At 48.1% G+C, this 16,968-nt stretch overlaps 1 pseudogene; it reads left to right on the forward strand.

Annotated features, from left to right (window-relative positions):
- The first annotated feature begins 10,226 nt into the window (after nucleotides 1-10,226).
- Nucleotides 10,227-14,379, forward strand: LOC147728669 (acetyl-coenzyme A synthetase 2-like, mitochondrial pseudogene; annotated as a pseudogene).
- The last annotated feature ends 2,589 nt before the right edge of the window (nucleotides 14,380-16,968 follow it).

The following is a 16,968-nucleotide window of genomic DNA, read 5'->3' on the forward strand; positions in this document are numbered from 1 at the left end:
ACACAAACTGTAGGCTTATAGTATGCGTTCAGGTCTTCAATTGCGCTGGAGAACACGTCACCATCCTTTCCGCCCCTAGTTTTTTTGTTTATGGAATTATACACTTTTATTCCTCCTGCACCTAAGTTATGCATTAACATCTTGTACTTTTTTTCGGGCTTCAACTCTGCATCTTCTTCAATTGTGGAAATGTAGTTGAGGAAATAGTCCTTCCACTCTTCCCATTTTAAAACTGGTACACAACCTGCACGCAGAAATGCCTCAGGGGGTCAGAGGTTCCATATGCATCCTGTAGCCAAGTCACTCATTCTGGGGGTTTGGTCTAATGGCTTCTATAAGTTGTGACTTTCCAATGTATTGCCACTATTTAACCTGTAAGACCTTTCTATTGCTGTTGAAAGGTTTATCTGCTAAAGTCCCATGTGCGTTTTCCAATTGCTAAGGTTTTAGTCACTGAAATTTGCTGCAAGTATATATATATTTATTATTCTTCTATTTTTCTTTTATTAGATTTTACCGTTTTTTCCACTGATTATAGTGTTGCGCAGAAGCGCAGGTACACCTTTTTTTTCTTCAGAGATGAGCGTAGTACGCTTATATTTGTAATGTTTTGAGTAAATACTGCTTTTCTATTTAATGCGCTGCTGCACCAATGTCACCTTCCTTATTCTGTAGTTAGTTTGGTTGTACAGAAATCTAATAAGCATTACTAATTGCTAATTCAAGTCACTGTACGTTGCTGAAAAGTTCAAAGTAAATAGATTATTTCGAATTTACCGTTTTTCTCCCGGTTCTTGTTGGTGCTTCGGTGCACATCTACTTCTTAGATCACTGAAGAGATCTGCTCGATCGCGTCGTGTTCGCACTCTGCATTACTTCCTGGTTTAAGTTTTGCTGCACTAGAACGCTGGGTTCAATGCGTGTTTGTTTGACACCTAAAATGGCCGCCACGTCAATTTCTTACGGCGCGATGACATTGCCATCGGCTCCGATTCTCCTCAGCTGTTAATGACAGTTCACAGCTGCGGCTGTTGGTTTTGTCAGTTAGCTCGGCTGCTGTACTTCTACACCTCCGGCGCTCAAGTATTATTATTCCCAAAGTGCCTGATTTTACAGCTTTTCATCCGTTTTATACGCTAATTGCTGCCAATGAATCTGTTCCTCAGCACCTTATTTCCACACACTTCGTGTTGACACAATGACGTAGTTGCCGGCTCCGATTACTTCAGCTCCTCCTTGTCAGTTCACTGCAAACGGCCGTTTCTCTTGTCCGTTTGCTTGGCAGTTGAACGCTACTTCTCTCAAATTAGTTTTCAACGTTCACTTCTTTTTTTCCATGATATCAGGCTTAATTCTGTCTTCCTTTCATTTTCGCCGCTGAAAACTGCTTAAAATTCATTCACTGTGCCTTCGCTTCACACACCAGCCGACGCGTCAGTTCACTCACAGTTCATTGGCTCCTTACTCCTCAGTTTTTCCCGATTACCAGCTCGTCGCTCTTCTATATAGACGCCTTCCTTTCATCAGTTATTATTATTTTTCATTTTATCCTCTTTGCCAGTGAAGTTTTTTTTCCGGGTGACTGTTTCTTTTTTTTTTCTTTTCTCTGTGGGTTCTTGCGTGTTGGCCCCTCGTCGCCAGTTTTGTTAAGAATACCAGGACAAGATGAAAGTTCTTAACTCCTTTATTAATAGGCCAACACGCATGCTCCTTAACGTGGAGCGCAGCTGCAGTCAGCTCGGCGATCAGCTGGTAACTGTCAGTTCTGACAGTTATCAGCTGGTGACCTCACTGCTGGTACGGTGTCCACACAGGGACACTAACTCCCACGCAGGGTAAGGTGTCCCAAGAGGGACACACGTATAATGAACACAACAGTCCTTTCTGCCTGCGCTGGCGGCATTTTGGCAGCTTAGCGCCAATATGCAGGAACCTTTGCACCATGTTGCAAGGGGGCCTCCCTTTCAGGCAGGATCGTTTTTCAATTTCAAACCCAAAGATGTGTTTTCCTCAGTGGTTAATTTATAAAAATAAAAAAAGTGTCAGGACTCTCATCAGAAGACAGCTTGCACCAGCCCATTTCTCCAGTTAACGCTGCCTAAAGCAGAGCGAACTACTAACCATGAAACTGGGGAGAGGACGTGGCGTAATAGACAGAGCTGCGGACTTCTGACTTTTGCTAGCATTGGCACCGCTTCGTAGGAGGCTTTCCCTCGCACCCCAGCCACATGCGATGTGGGCCTCGGAACACTCTCTGCCGGGTTCATGACCAACTGCGCCACTCCTATCAATGAGTCGTTCTGTGACATTAGGCAGCCCCACTTTACCTACCCGCCCACAGTGACACCGTGAGTGTCACTCTATAGTAGCCCGGGCCTGGTCTTCCCGGGCCGACCTCTATGGGCCTTTATGCAACTCAGCTCCCTACATAATGGATGGCAATCCATAGGCCCGCATACTTGAACACGCTAATGCCCCATTTGGGAACACTTTACTATGAACCTACTTGTCCAATATGGCGCCCACGCATCCCCAATAGTGCTGATCTCTTAACGCACTAACTACAACCTAAGAGTGATTAACGGACAATACACAGGAAAAAAACAGCTGAACTCACCTTTGCCCTCACTTCCAAGGTGCTTGAGACAGGGTAGGTCATTTGTGTATTGTCACCAGGACTATGTAAGTACTACATCAGTACTTGTCACATTTTTAAATACCAGGGTGATCCCTCTGGCCTTTTCATTGTTTATATTTTTTTCCCACAGCATGCTAAAGTTTAGCATGACCTCAGCGCTTTCATGAGGAGGCAGTCATACTACCCAAATTGGGTAAGTGATTCATCCTTCATGTTTACATTGTATTAAAATTATGCCTCCACGTATGTTTGTCACCTGTTTGCCATATGTTTTTCCTTAGCTTGTTTTTATCATCCCTGTGTGACATGATCACAGTTGGTCGCATTTCACATGTTACATGCTCTACCATTAGTGTAAGATGTTTTATTTGATTAAATCATTCAATTGTGTTATTTCCGCGTTTACTATTTCAGGTCAGCCTTTAGACACCTATTTTTAAGGTACACCGATGTAGGGTACTGCGTGTTGGGATTCCGTATATATTTCACCATTGGTTCCACACGCTGTAAAGATTAGATTCAACTGGTCCTGACGAATTGCCCCCTGATCATTATTGACTCCATCATGGCAAGACAGATTTTGACCTTTTAACTCCTTTCTTTTGGCCACCTGGGATCATACTCTTTCTTGGTGGCAACCACATTTGTAACTGGACACACTTACTCGTAGATTAAAATTCTTTTCAGAGATTTTCTTAGTCTATTTTAATTCACTACCCATAATACACTTACACCTATCCCTTCACCAAACTGCACCCAGGGCCCCATACTTGCACTTCACATACAGCATTGGGCCAAAAGATCTCTGATAAAGAGACCCCTTGAGGGTGCCTGTCGGGCATTGCAGCACCAGCCAGATGACGAACAAGCCCTATAATGAAACATGACACCCACATGGGTGTGTGGGGACCCTAGTTCCAAAAGGATCCATCCCCCACCTTTGCTTCCTATATGTCTGACCTGACACCCTCCCTCCCAGGAACTGCATACCTTTAAATGGAGCACGTATGCTGGACTTTCATGCAATCTTGATAGATTGTCTACACATAGTTTGAAACATTTCAAATTTAACACATATAGAATTCTCCCATTGTTGTTTACATGTGCAATACGCTGTATTCCTGTTGTTTCTGCCTGCGCTGGTGCCATATTGGCAGCCTAGCTGCAATCATGGTGCAATGGAGGCCTCTGTTGCAGCCAGGATTGTTTTTGTGCAGGAAGGGTCACCTTCCTGCACAAAAACAATCTAAAGAGTTTTTTTCCTCAGTGGTTAATTTGTAAAAATAATAAGTGCTGGGGCTTTCATCGGAAACCAGTTTGCACGAGCCCATTTCTCATGTTAGCGCCACCTAAAAAAGAACCAACTACTACTCATGAAAGTGGGAACTGGATGTGGCACAATGTCAGAGCCTCTGACATTCGAGCTAGGGCACCAAGTTCGAGTTTCGGCGTCAGCTCAACATCCTTTGATTCTAGGCAAATCACGTAATCTTCCCATGCCAACCATAAATGAATGTGTCCTTAACTGGTGCTCATGAAAAGCATCACTGTTGATGATTAAGTGCTGGTGCTGAGCACAAGAAACAATCAGCTCAAATTAAACACTGGTTTTCCTCTTTCTGTGTGTGCAGCAGAAAGCAGCGCACATGGCAAGAGGAAAAAAACAAGGAGAAATACAATTACTTCTCCTGGTTATGCCTCACCTCGGGAGGCGTACGGGTCTGGCACTTCCCATGTTTACATCAATTTGTAGCATCAAACTCAATGGGTGTGGCATATGAAAACGCATTACAACGCCCATGGAACGCCTCCTGTGCAGAGTAAGACTACGCAGCGATTTGCTCTGCATCCCCTCACTCTTGATTTATGAGGCCACTCAAAGCCAGGCAGGGTAACTTTGCATAGCTTCATAAATCTTTATGAGAGCTCTGCGTCACGCATGTACCACGTTGCGCTGTGCAAAAGTAACGCACCGAATACAGAGCATTCTTATCCTTTCTGCCTGCACTGGCACTGGACAAATATTGCAAATCTTTCAGATAATAGTTACGTCACTAGCACATTGCATTAGATAGGAAAATCCCAGCTGTCATAGTCAAAGAACATGTAGGTAACAAGACCCCATGAGAGAGCGCAAATCAAGTAAAACGTAGAAGTGCACCATATTTACAAGCACGTTGCACCAGTCTAGTTAAAGGAACATATAAGAGTGTCGAATTTATAGAGTGCATACATATAATAGTGTTTAATTAATACAGAGTGCATATATCAGTGTGAAAAGCTAATGTAGTAATGTTTAGAGATGTTAGAATGATATTAAATTCCATGTTATGTGGCCGTTGCAGAGGAGAATGTAATGCTGCCAAACGTAGAAATGTGTAGGCCTCATGGCAGTTCACTGAAAAAGAATGTGCCTTTACCATTTAACATGATATGGATTACTGCTGTTTTAATTCAAAGTATTATTGATCATAGACTGAAAATATATGTTTTATAGAAGTGTTTCCTATAACCAGTGTGTGTAATAAGTTAGAATACTGTTTAGGCTGAGAAGGTTCATAGAGTGCACAGGCCTGTTTCATGTAATTCTAGTAGGCCTGGAGAGATAAGGTCGTTTCTTTTGATCTGCATGTGCTAGTTAAAATCAGGTCGTGTTAAGCATAAATTGTGGACCATGCTCGAAGGTTTACGACTTGTGAGATAAGCTGGAGGCCGGAATTTGGGGCCCACTTCATGGGTGTCTGTTTGCAGGTGCGAGGGGGTTCCAATCAAGAGAGTGATGAATAGAGCTCTGTTCTGGGAGACAGGCACAGGCCTGGAGGAGGCTTCAGGAATTTCCTGGGGGGTACCGTCTTGCCGGAGAAAAGCCTGAGAAGCAAGGTCAACGCTAACAAGGAGCCCAGAGGAGTATCAGCATGGAAAAAGCCAGAACCGACACCACGTGAGGGGTGTACGTGAGGGGCGTCTCTGAGGGGAGTTTCTACTGTAATTGTGATTTTGTATTAGGGACAGCACCCCTGGGTGGAGTTAGAGCAGATGGCCTGAGGAACCTTAGAGAGCGGATGGGTAGGCAGAGAGGGCATAACTGCGATGCACAGATTTACAACAAAGACTAAGGGAAAGTGAGTGATCTTCTTTGGAAGTCACCACGGCTGACACCTTTTTAGGTTAAGATCCTGCTAAGTAGGGATGTCACTTAGTCTAGTGTAGGGACAGTCTAATCTGGATTTTTCCTCCTTTTGTAAATGACGCTCAAGTTACAACTTGTGTCTATTCTTGCAAACTTGCTGATCTTTGAATCAGTCTTGGTGATATTCTTCTGTCGCCTAAGAGCATTTAGAGAATTCATGTTTGTATTGATGCCAGTGTATCTTTTGAACCTTATATTGAGATGTTTGTATCTCCAGTTATCTTTGGCTTTATAATAAAACTTTAAAACTTATTCGTAGTAAGTGGTTCTTCAGAGTTGTGTAAAGTCTTGAACTGATTAACCTAGTAGTGGATTACTTCATACTCTATGACAGGTAATAAAGGTTCAGTCGACCTGAGTGGGATCTAGATCTATAGTGATCTGATAAGAGATCAAAAATCCCGCCGTAACACCTACTACCTTACACCATGCAGGTGTCACACAGTATTGGCCTATCCTGATTGGCCTGGTGTTTAATAATTGTGTAACCTGTAGAGTCTGGTGATGGGCAGGTGGCGCCCCTCTCCATCATTTCTGAGAACCTGTCTTATTCTTGTGATTTTACTGGACATGTATAGCAACAACTTCTTTTGTGATTTCAGACATTAAAAGATCGTGTGAGACTACCTCTTGTTGGACACTCGGCTGCTAGTTGCCTGTCCCTGTGCTGCACATATTATAATAAATGTTCACGTTCATCAAATGTGCTGACAGAGTTTGATTCTGCAGCATGATTGATGACCATTTAAAGCATGTGGTTACCTACTCGTTATCCTGTTTGCACCTGTGATCAATGCTCGTGATGGGAGCTGAAACGTGTCAGGGTTTAAGATCAGACAAGCACGCTGCCAACTTTATTTATGAATTAAACAGTTGGAACTTTGAAACTTGGCTTCCACATTTTTCTTTTCTGGTTAGATTGATTACTGATGCTCCATTCCCGTGTGTGAAGCTCCTCTGCTGGGTCTAGGGCTCCCTTTCAATGGCAGAATTGTTTGCTGTTTGGTGTACAGAAACATTGGGTGCATGATCCGCTTACCTGCGTTTCAATAGAGGATTATCCAGAATTATGAAACATGCAAGGTGACCGGAGGAAGAGAAGAGGAGTATGTCACGGACTCTTCTTGGTTCCAGATTTCCTTGTGTTGAAAAGATAATTTTTTAAGTGGTTACAGTGTGCGAAGGAAATCAATTTTACATATTTTAAATGCACGTAGTCACTTTCATGTTGCCAGCATTGATGCATTTCGAACAATAAGGTTAATGCAGTGGTTCTGATGATATTTAACCAGGACATAATTGCACGGCAAGTGCGTTTGGTACTGGAGTATTACATTTGCACTGCACGCTGATCATTGTATTATCTAAGGACTACTGGGGCATATCGCAGCCAGCATTTAATGCCTGTGGCTACTTTCCTCCTTAACCTGTTTGCACCTGTGTTCAAGGATCATGATGGGAGCCTGAACTCGTCAGGATTTAAGATGGACAAGCACACTACCAACTTTATATGTGAACTAGCAGCCTGTCCCGACCTTGTCCGGGAGCAATCAGGCTTCCCTGACGCCCCGACATTGTCCCGCAGCCCGGGCCCCCGCTGAGATCATTAGTGCCCTTTGTTATTTGGGGTTCTTGGTATTGAGCACAGTGTTCTTTTCTTTTGTAGCGATGTGACATTGCTGCTGTTTGGCTCTATCCGTGACGTGACCCCCGCCCGCCCCGACATTGTCCAGAAGCCCGGGCCCCCGCCTGCTCAGACATTTACCAGCAGCGCGGGCCCCCGCCCGCCCCCCGCCTGCCCCGACATTGTCCGTGGGTCCCCCGGAGCCTTACCTCAGCCGCCGCTCCTCCCCTGCGCTCCTCAGTTCACCGCTCTGCCACTCCTCACTGCTCCTCCCGCCTGTCCGCCTGTCCGCCGCTCCTCACCGCCTGTCCGCCGCTCCTCACCGCTCCTCCCCCACACCATGTCCACCGCTCCTCCTCGCGCTCCTGGACGCCGCTCCTCCCCGTGCTCCTGACGTCAGCACGCAGGTCGCGGCCGGCGCTACTTCGACGGGACTACTTTTTTTTTTAATGTAAAGTTTTTTAAATAACGCATATTTGTATAGTTTATATAGCCTATGTCCATCTGCACACCCTGACGATTACAATGATGTATCGGGTGTGTGGATTGGCGCTGTGGTTCCCGAGTTTACCCGCCTCAAAGGTTCAAAGTTCTTACTTTATAATAGTAGTATAGATTAGACACTTTCAGGCACATGCATCAAACATGCCATTTGCGATTCCTTATTAGCGAAAAATAAGGATTCGCTAATAAGGAAGCACAAATGCCTATGCATGTAGGAATCACTGAGAAAATATCGATTCCTACAAATTCCTTAATTGCGACGCGCAAATTGCGAGTCACAATTAAGGAATTGTTTCCCATTCATTCCTATGTGTCTACAGGCCCATAGGAATGAATGGGAGATTGCCTGTGTAATTTGCGAGTACCAATAGCTACTCTCAAATTGCGCATGCAATTGCAAGGGTGCAAGGTTGTCAAAATGACACCCTGTAGCACACCTGAAATAGTGACATGCACCCATGTTGCGCACACACATGCCTCAAGGGCATGTGTGTGCGCAACATGAAACTTTGAAAACTGCATTTCTCAGTTTTTGCAAATTACCATTGTTAGACCTGGCACCATTGGCGTGGGTCTCCCTTCAATTTTTACGTTGAGGGACCGTAGGCTTGGCCGCAGGCCAAGCCGGAAGTCCAGGGAATTATTGTTTCTTAGAGTGGCTGCTTTATCCCGCCTCTCTTTTCGTCTCTCCTCCATTGGCTGGCTTCCTAAACGGAGGCCAGCCATTGGAGGAGAGGGGAGTCACTCCAATGAAGCCATGTCTCTTTCGGATTCGGGGGCGTGTTTTTGGCGTTCTTTCGCCCTGTGACGTCATCCGTCACTCAGAAGCCTAAACACGCCCGAATCCGAAAATTTCGGAGCTTTGCAGGCAGCCATTTCTCCCCGACCGCGTCCGGCTCTTGCATCCATCTGCTTGCTTCCATAAGACTCCTTCTAATCGTTATTCATCTCTCTCCTAATGATATTAGGAGAAGTGTGGCTCAGGGGTTAGAGGCGGCAGACCTGGAAGCTGAGATCGGTCCTGGACCAGGGTTCAATTCCCCGCCTTGGCGGGTCTTGGGCTCAAAAATTCCACGGACTCGATAATTCTCGTTCCGGTGCCTACTAGACTCACGGGTTCACACTCTGCGACTCTGGGCAATAGCTTGCTTAATCTCCACTACGGCCCCTCGTGGCGGGATGCCTGGCTTTTACCTTGTGGATACCCTGCTGGGGTTATCTCACAGGGGAATACCAGAACGGGTTCCCAAGGCAAGCGCCTTGATGCCTTTGGGTGATACGTGCGCTAAATAAATCGCAATACATATTTAGTGGTAGCCCTCCGCCTCGCTCCTATCTTGCAACTAAACTACAGCTAAAGCCCCATTTGTCCGCTCCTGCTGACATACTTTGGGTAAGGCAGTAACTGCTGGTGGTCGGGAGGGGGTCGCCATTTTCAACTGCGAGGGAGACAAAGCGCCAACTAGTGAGCGGAGCGGGACCCAGGGGAGCTGACATCCCCAGGCAGAGCAAGGAGGCGGCGGCGGGCACTGCATGACGAAGACGAGACGGGCGACCTACAGAGCTGTACAGAGACAACCACCGCCAGAGACGGGCGACTTGCAGCTGTACGGAGACTAGACGACCACTGCCAGAGACGGACAACCTACAACTGGAAAGAGACCTCCACCGTCAGAGAACCTAACTACTGAGGATTGCGTAAATCTGCGTAGCGCCCTCACTCAAGCCCCATCACTTAATGAACTACCAGCTGTAGAGTCGTCCTCTCACCGTGGCTGCCTAACTTTACCAAGCAAATACTTTCACATTTTAAAAGAGACACCTGCTGCATCCAACGAGACAGTCACAGGACGCTGCGGGCGGGACCCCACAGACGCACTGTGATCGAGAGAAGAGTACAAACCTCCTGCGCTGACCTGACACCAGCAGTGAGAGGAAGACCCTCATGCTCACCGAGAGACTCCCGACAGTCTGAGTGTGAGCGAGCTCCTGGCACACAGTGTGAGGGTGCCCTGACTCTCACAGTGAGAGATAGCTCCTGATACTTTTGAGCGTGAGACAACCCCTGTCACTCAACGTGTGAGAGCACAAGCTGAGACTTCCTGCTTCATTCGGACAGTGGGCGAGAAGGCACACTGCTCCTGGTATGAGACAGCTCCTGAGCTGACACGCCCAATATGAGACAGCTCCTGTTACTCACGGTGTGACTAAGCAACTGCATGGGACCGTTAACACCTGTTTTGCCGAAATCCTTTCGTGCTCCCTCTGTCATGGCTCTGATAAAGCTGGGGGTTCGCTGCCTCCGAGCCCTTCCTTGAGGCTCTGGGGGGACCTTAGATGCTGGGGCCATCCGAGCCTGGAGCGGGGGTTCCATCACTGCACACATGCCCGAGGCGGCCTCGTTCCCGGAAGTGGTGGTGGACCCCCTAAGTCTGTACAGGATGTCGGTGGAAAAGGCCGGGACATTTTGTGGGGCCCTAGCCAGGAGCCGGCTGATGTGGCTACACCCTTTCCAGACTGTACTGGAGGGGGACCTTAGTGGGGGCCAGGTGAAATGGTTCCCAGGGAGGCAGCTAAATGTGTCAGTAAACTGCCTAGACCGACACGTCCACTCGTCTCCAGATAAAGTAGCCCTGATTTGGGAAAAGGATGAACACGGCAATGAGGAGCATATTTCATATAGAGAGCTGCTGGAAATGACATGTCGACTGGGAAATACTCTGAAGCGACACGGCATCAGGAAGGGGGACAGAGTCACCATCTACATGCCTTCATGCCTGCTGGCAGTGGCCACCATGCTGGCATGTGCCAGCATTGGGGCCATCCACTATTTGGTTTTTGCAGGGTTCAGCGCTGAGGCCTTGGCAGACCGAATCCGGGACGCTGAGTCTCAGCAGGTGGTCACTGTGAATCGGGGCCTGCGAGGTGGGAAGATCGCAGAACTTAAGAAGACTGTGGATGAGGCAGTGAAGCACTGCCCGTTGGTGAAGCGGGTGCTGGTGGCCATGCGGACGGATCTTAAGGTGCCAATGTCAAAGCTGGTCGTTTCCCTGGAAGAGGAAATGATGAAGGAGGACATAAAATGTGCTCCGGTTGCCATGGAGAGTGAGGACCTGCAGGTCCTGCTATACACATTGGGGAGCACTGGGAAGCCCAAGGGTCTGGTGCACACTTAGGCTGGGTACCTGCTGCACACAGCGCTCCAGGCGCGCAACACCCATTGAGATTGAGCTCACGGGGCATCAGCCCTCCCCCCCCCCGTCCTGTCTGTCAGTCCGGGCTGACATGTCTTCGCGGGCTGGCGAGTGTGAGAAGTTGGCCTGATATATGATGCTCACTAGTTCTAGTGATCACCTTGTATCAGTCCAAACAACCCTTATGGTGATTGGTTGTAAGTCAACCTTATAGACCAGCTATCCTAATGGTAGCATGGACAAAGCAGTCTCAGGCTAAACTCTTTTGGCATGTGAAGCCAGCTGTTTTACCACATATAACCCCTTGAATACCAACTGAAAGGACACCACACAGGTTGTTATGAAAATAAACAAGTATTTCTTAACTAACATGCACCTCTGAACTCTTTATGAGATCAGAGGGCTAAGCACATGACAATCTCTTAGGAAAAATACGTTTAAGTTGCACAAATTAAAATGGTGCCCTAGGGGCACGACAAACCATATACTAAGTAAGTGCAATGTGAAAGTCGATGAAAGGAATGGAGCTGTCCAGAGGCTGTAGGATCACTGGGACCATGCTATACTAACTCTAGGTAGGTAATAGGAGGCCCACGGTACGCGTGTGCAGAGTGTGAACTCACACGTGAGATGCGTAACAGTGTCTATGGACAGTGCAGTTCAAGAAAAAGGTGAGTACCGACAATCCTGACTAGGTAGAACTAAAACGACTGTGGAACTGGACACTAGGAGAGTCAAGCTACCCTTGAGCACCGAAATGCTCGTGTTACCTCACCCACAGGCTGCGGGTGCATAGGTGCCAAGTTGTGTCGGGTTCTGGCGTTGAAGTCTATGGAGCCTGGAGGATATGATGCTGCAGGCAGTCAGGAGGAAGATGTCCGGTGTGATCCAAAGGTGGATCAGTGAAGAGAAGAACCTGAAAGCAGAGGGGACAATGTTCAAAGTCACTAGCCAGTGACTGGAGTGGAACCAGGAGTGGAACCAGATGTCTTTGTCGCGATCAGGTGAAGGTGGACGCTTGTCTCTGCAGCCACGTGGACCAGGTGGTGTCTTCGACGACCAGGATGGAGGCACGAGCTGTCCCACGCAGGCTCTCGCTGTCGGCGGTGTTGGCTTCGGATTCGGAGTCAACAGGCCTTGGCAAAGGCAACCCACGCAGTGGGTGGAAACGGCGTCAGGAGTGGACCAGGAGGTCCAGTCTGGAGCAACCAGACCAGCAGTGAAGATTTCGGAGTTCGTCGTCTAGGAGGTCACAAGCCAGCCGGCAAGTGACCAGACAATGCGTCGAGCAGCAAACAGGCAGAAGGGCCCCACGCAGATCTCGTGGATGCTGGAGGGCTGGTCTTCGGTGCAGGAGCTGTTCGGGGTCGGGGCTTCTCAGTCCCCAAAGCACTTGGACGAGGATACCTCTGAAATTGTGCTGGAGCGAAGTGCTGCTTCTTTCAAGATGGTCGGTCCCATGTGTCTCGTCGCACCCACGGGTCTCAGCTGAGCTGCAGATGTAGGTAGAGGTCGGAGAGGTCTGGGAATCCGGGTCTCGTCGGGCTCTGAAGTCTGGATCCTTGCAGGAAGACGACAAAGGGAAGCCGCTGGACGCTGATGGTGCCTGCTTGTGCGGGGTGGACACTCCTTGCCCACAAGGGAGATTTCTTCAGTCTTCTGTGGAGCAGAACGTCGAAGTCCAGAGTTTCTTCTTGTAAAGTTGTTCAGGATAATCTCATTTGGAATGGGAACAGCTCCTACCTTTATCCGGCTAAAGGGGGCTGTACTACGACTAGGTCCCTCCTCTGGGTGGGACCAGGAAGGGGGGTGGTTACACCCCCTATCCTTTGTCCGGTCTTCAGCCAGCTCTGGGGCTGGAGTGCCCCAGGAACTGGTTTAGACCGGAGTATGCACAGGGACACCTTGTGTGCCCCAGGCATGTCTCATTCCTTTCAGCCCTGTCCTACCTAATACGCAAAATCCTGTCTGGGGTGGTGCTAGCACCTCCCAAGGCAGGAAACCCTTTGTCCGAGCCTCCCTCGCTGGAAGGACTCCCAGCAGCAGGAGGTCAGACTTGTGTCTGTGGTTGCAGCATCCATTTTGTGATGCTGAGGCTCGAGTTAACTTTAACCGGGGTTCACAGTTACATACATGTCGTGTCCCTCTAGAAGGATGGAATGCTACCCCCGTCGCCAGAATTGGCGAGGGGGTAGTATTCCAATTCATTTGACACCTTACTCAACATGTTTTGATAATGTTATACCAAAGTTGGCAATAACCGCGAGGATTATTATGCACTTAAGAGTATATGGTATAGCGTTATCATGGAAACAGCTAAAGGACTTGGTTCCGAAAGCTGCAGACAGGCTCAGCTCATGCTAGAGCACCATCTCACATAATTCCAAGCACTCTGCCTTCAGGATTGATAAGGCCTGCCATAGGAGTGGCTGATAGGAGGATATGTGTCCATTTTAGGTTTATATATAGGGATACTGTATCTAAAGAAAAGGGTGATTATACCACCTTGCCCCAGCTGATTGATCATCCAGTTGTGTCAGATTTGGATGGCCAGCCAGGGGTGGCATAATACATGCTGCAGCCCCTGGTAGGCCCTGGGTGCACCTATGCCCTGGGTACCTAAGGTACACTGTACAGGGACTGATAAGGTGACTCAGTATCCAATTAGATATGCACCTAAGGTACATGGTTGTCAATTTAGAGAGAGCACAGCTAGGCTGTGGGTCTGATTAGCAGGCCCACAGCCAGGGAAAGTCGTAAACCAGTGAAGCAAAAAGCAAAAATCGGGGGTGACCATAGGATTGCAGACCCTACTCTCCTACAGCGAGCATTTAATTGCAGCCGCACCCTAGTACTTAACAGGTCTTTAAAAGACCATTCATTGTAAATGAGGCTTTTGTTCTGTTCACCCATTCTTACAGTGACTCTGTCTGTGGTTGGAAGAATTAGCCCCCCCGCCGAAATATTTTTCAGCCCCCCCCCCCTAAATTTGGCTCTAGTTGCCCGCCTGGCACTGATCTATAAGTACGTCTTCGATTACCACGATGGAGATGTGTTTGGTTGTGTTGCAGACATCGGCTGGATCACTGGGCACAGCTGCATAGTCTATGGCCCTCTCTACAATTATCAGGACACGCCGCGCAAACAGGGACAGGCCATCTTCCCTATGAAAGGGGCGCCTGCAGGGATCATGTTGAGTCAATTCCTTGTGAATTTAGTGTCATCGTAGCTTGACCAGCTCTGTAAGCTTACATTAACCACGCCTGTGATTTTCAGAAAACCATTCTAATTTAGCAAGTAATTAAGAGGTCACATGCGGGATAAAGAGCTCGATAATGTTGGATTACGCACAGGAAGCTTTGTTTCCAGGGCAACCCTCGCCGAGGGGGTGTTAATGCCGAGGTCAGTCAGTTAGAGTGCAGATTCAGAGTGTGAGTGCAGAGTGCAGATTCAGAGTGTGAGTACAGAGTGCAGATTCAGAGTGTGAGTGCAGAGTGCAGATTCAGAGTGTGAGTGCAGAGTGCAGATTCACTGTGTGAGTGCAGATTCAGAGTGTGAGTGCACATTCAGAGTGCAGATTCAGAGTGTGAGTGCAGATTCAGAGTGTGAGTGCAGATTCAGAGTGCAGATTCAGAGTGTGGGTGCAGATTCAGAGTGCAAATTCAGAGTGCAGATTCAGAGTGTGAGTGCAGAGTGCAGATTCGGAGTGTGAGTGCAGAGTGCAGATTCAGAGTGTGAGTGCAGAGTGCAGAATCAGAGTACAGATTCAGAGTGCAGAGTGCGAGTGCAGATTCAGAGTGCAGAGTGCTCAGTGAGAGTGCAGATTCAGAGTGCAGAGTGTGAGTGCAATGCCATTTATTTAACGATTAAGCTATTGGCAATGTAAATGACAATGCTATTTATTTATGATTTAAAAAAAAAATTCACGAGCAATGCCAATAGCTCTACCTTTAATAATGCCGAGACCATTGCATTGTAAATGCTTGTTGCTTTTGCCTCATGGATTTTTGCTGGTGCTAGATGCTTTGGGCACTGTGCCAATGCTATTCAGTGCCACAGTGCAAGTGCTCCCTATAGTAAATTGATGTATGAATCAGTGGTTCCATGTTTGGCTATTTGGTTTACTTGTCAGACCCTAGTCTAGTACACTGAGTGTGCCATGGGCGTGTAAATCCAAATGCTGCTGGTGGGCCTGCAGCACTGGTTGTGCCACCCACAGAAGCAGCCGTGTAAAATGTGTCTAAGGTCTGCCATTTCAGAGCCTGCATGCAGTCTGGGACTGTCATGCTGACTGGGCAAGTACACCCACTTCCCAGTCCCTAAACCTTCCCTTTTCTTCATATCAGTCACCCCTATGGTAGGCCCAAGGGCAGGGTGCATTGTAAGTATAAGGTAGGACAAGCCCTGATGTATGTGGCATGTCCTAATAGTGAATTACAGCCATTTTTGTTTTTCACTATTGCAAGGCTACCTGTTCTCCATAGGCCAGAAGGGGCTGCTAGAGTTATTACATTTTATAATCCTAACTGTCTCAGAGACCATGGTAGGAATTCGAGTTTAGTATGCCTGGATCAGAATAATAAAATACATCTTTTAGTAAAGTTTATTTTAATATTCTGTGTTTGCAAATACCACTTTTAGAAAGTAGTTATTTGCTTGTCTGACCATTCAAACCTTCCTCTGCTAGGCTGTGTATTCCTATGTCTGGTTTTGAGAGTGACAGGGATGTGGAATTCCAGGAGGCAGGCTGAGTCACCCAGTGGTGAATAGAGAGATCTGCATCTAGATGGGAGGGAGGAGTTGCACCTGAACCTTGGATAGGGCTGTGCCTGCCTTCCACAATGCTGGCTCCACCCCCTGGGGAGCGGCTGATGTCTCTGCCCTGCACACTGAAAGAAGAGAAGGAGTACTGTAAACAAAGTGCTCCAGGACTGTACTTGCCTTCCACAATGCTGGCTCCACCTCCTGTGGCGCGTCTGATGTTTCTGCCCTGCACAATGAAAGGAAAGGAGAAGTCTGGTAAACAGAGTGCTTCAGAACAGTTTTGGACTGGGCAAAGGCCCCTCTCCCCTCAGAGAGCAAAGGACTTTGGGGTATAAATATTGTGACTCTGATCCCATGGAATTAGATCACTTTGGACTACAAGAAGAAACCTTTTCTGAGGAGAGGAACCTGAAGAAACTGAGGAGAGACTATTCCCAAGCTGAAGTGCTGCTTAGGGGATTGGCCTGTAGTGGTTGCCTTACTGCCAAAGGAAGGAGAAAGGAACTTAGTGTACTTTGCTTTCAACTTGTGAAGAATCTTCAAGGGCTTGCAAAAGAGCTTGCCTCCTGCTGAAGTCTCAGGGACAACAGACTTCACCCGCCCAGCTCCCCAGAGTTCTTGTGGAAGTGCCTGCTGCTGTTTTGGGGCCTTCTGAGGAACGGCGTGTCGCAAGGAGCTGGATGCGCAACTCAACGAGGAGAATCGTGTCGCCATCGCTGTGCCTGCCGTCGCAACTCCGAAGGAGGGTGTCGCCACTGGAACTGTCACACTGCACCGAATCGGAGAGAAGCGTGCCGCAACAAAGAGGAAGCGTGTCGCCGTCGCTGCTGCTGCTGCAACTCCGAAGAAGGAGGGCGTCACCGCTGTAGTTGTCGCACTGCACCGCAGCAGGAGAAGAATCTTGCAACGAGATCGGAACGTGTCGCCGTCGCTGTGCTTGCCGTCGCAACTCCGAAGGAGGGTGTCGCCGCTGGAACTGTCGCACTGCACCACATCGATCAAGAGCACCTCGCATCCCGAAGAAGCGCGCCACCGTCGGAGCTGCTGCCGTCGC

The sequence above is a fragment of the Lissotriton vulgaris genome, chromosome 3_1, assembly GCF_964263255.1.
Source record: "Lissotriton vulgaris chromosome 3_1, aLisVul1.2, whole genome shotgun sequence".
In the NCBI taxonomy this organism is placed as follows: domain Eukaryota; kingdom Metazoa; phylum Chordata; class Amphibia; order Caudata; family Salamandridae; genus Lissotriton; species Lissotriton vulgaris.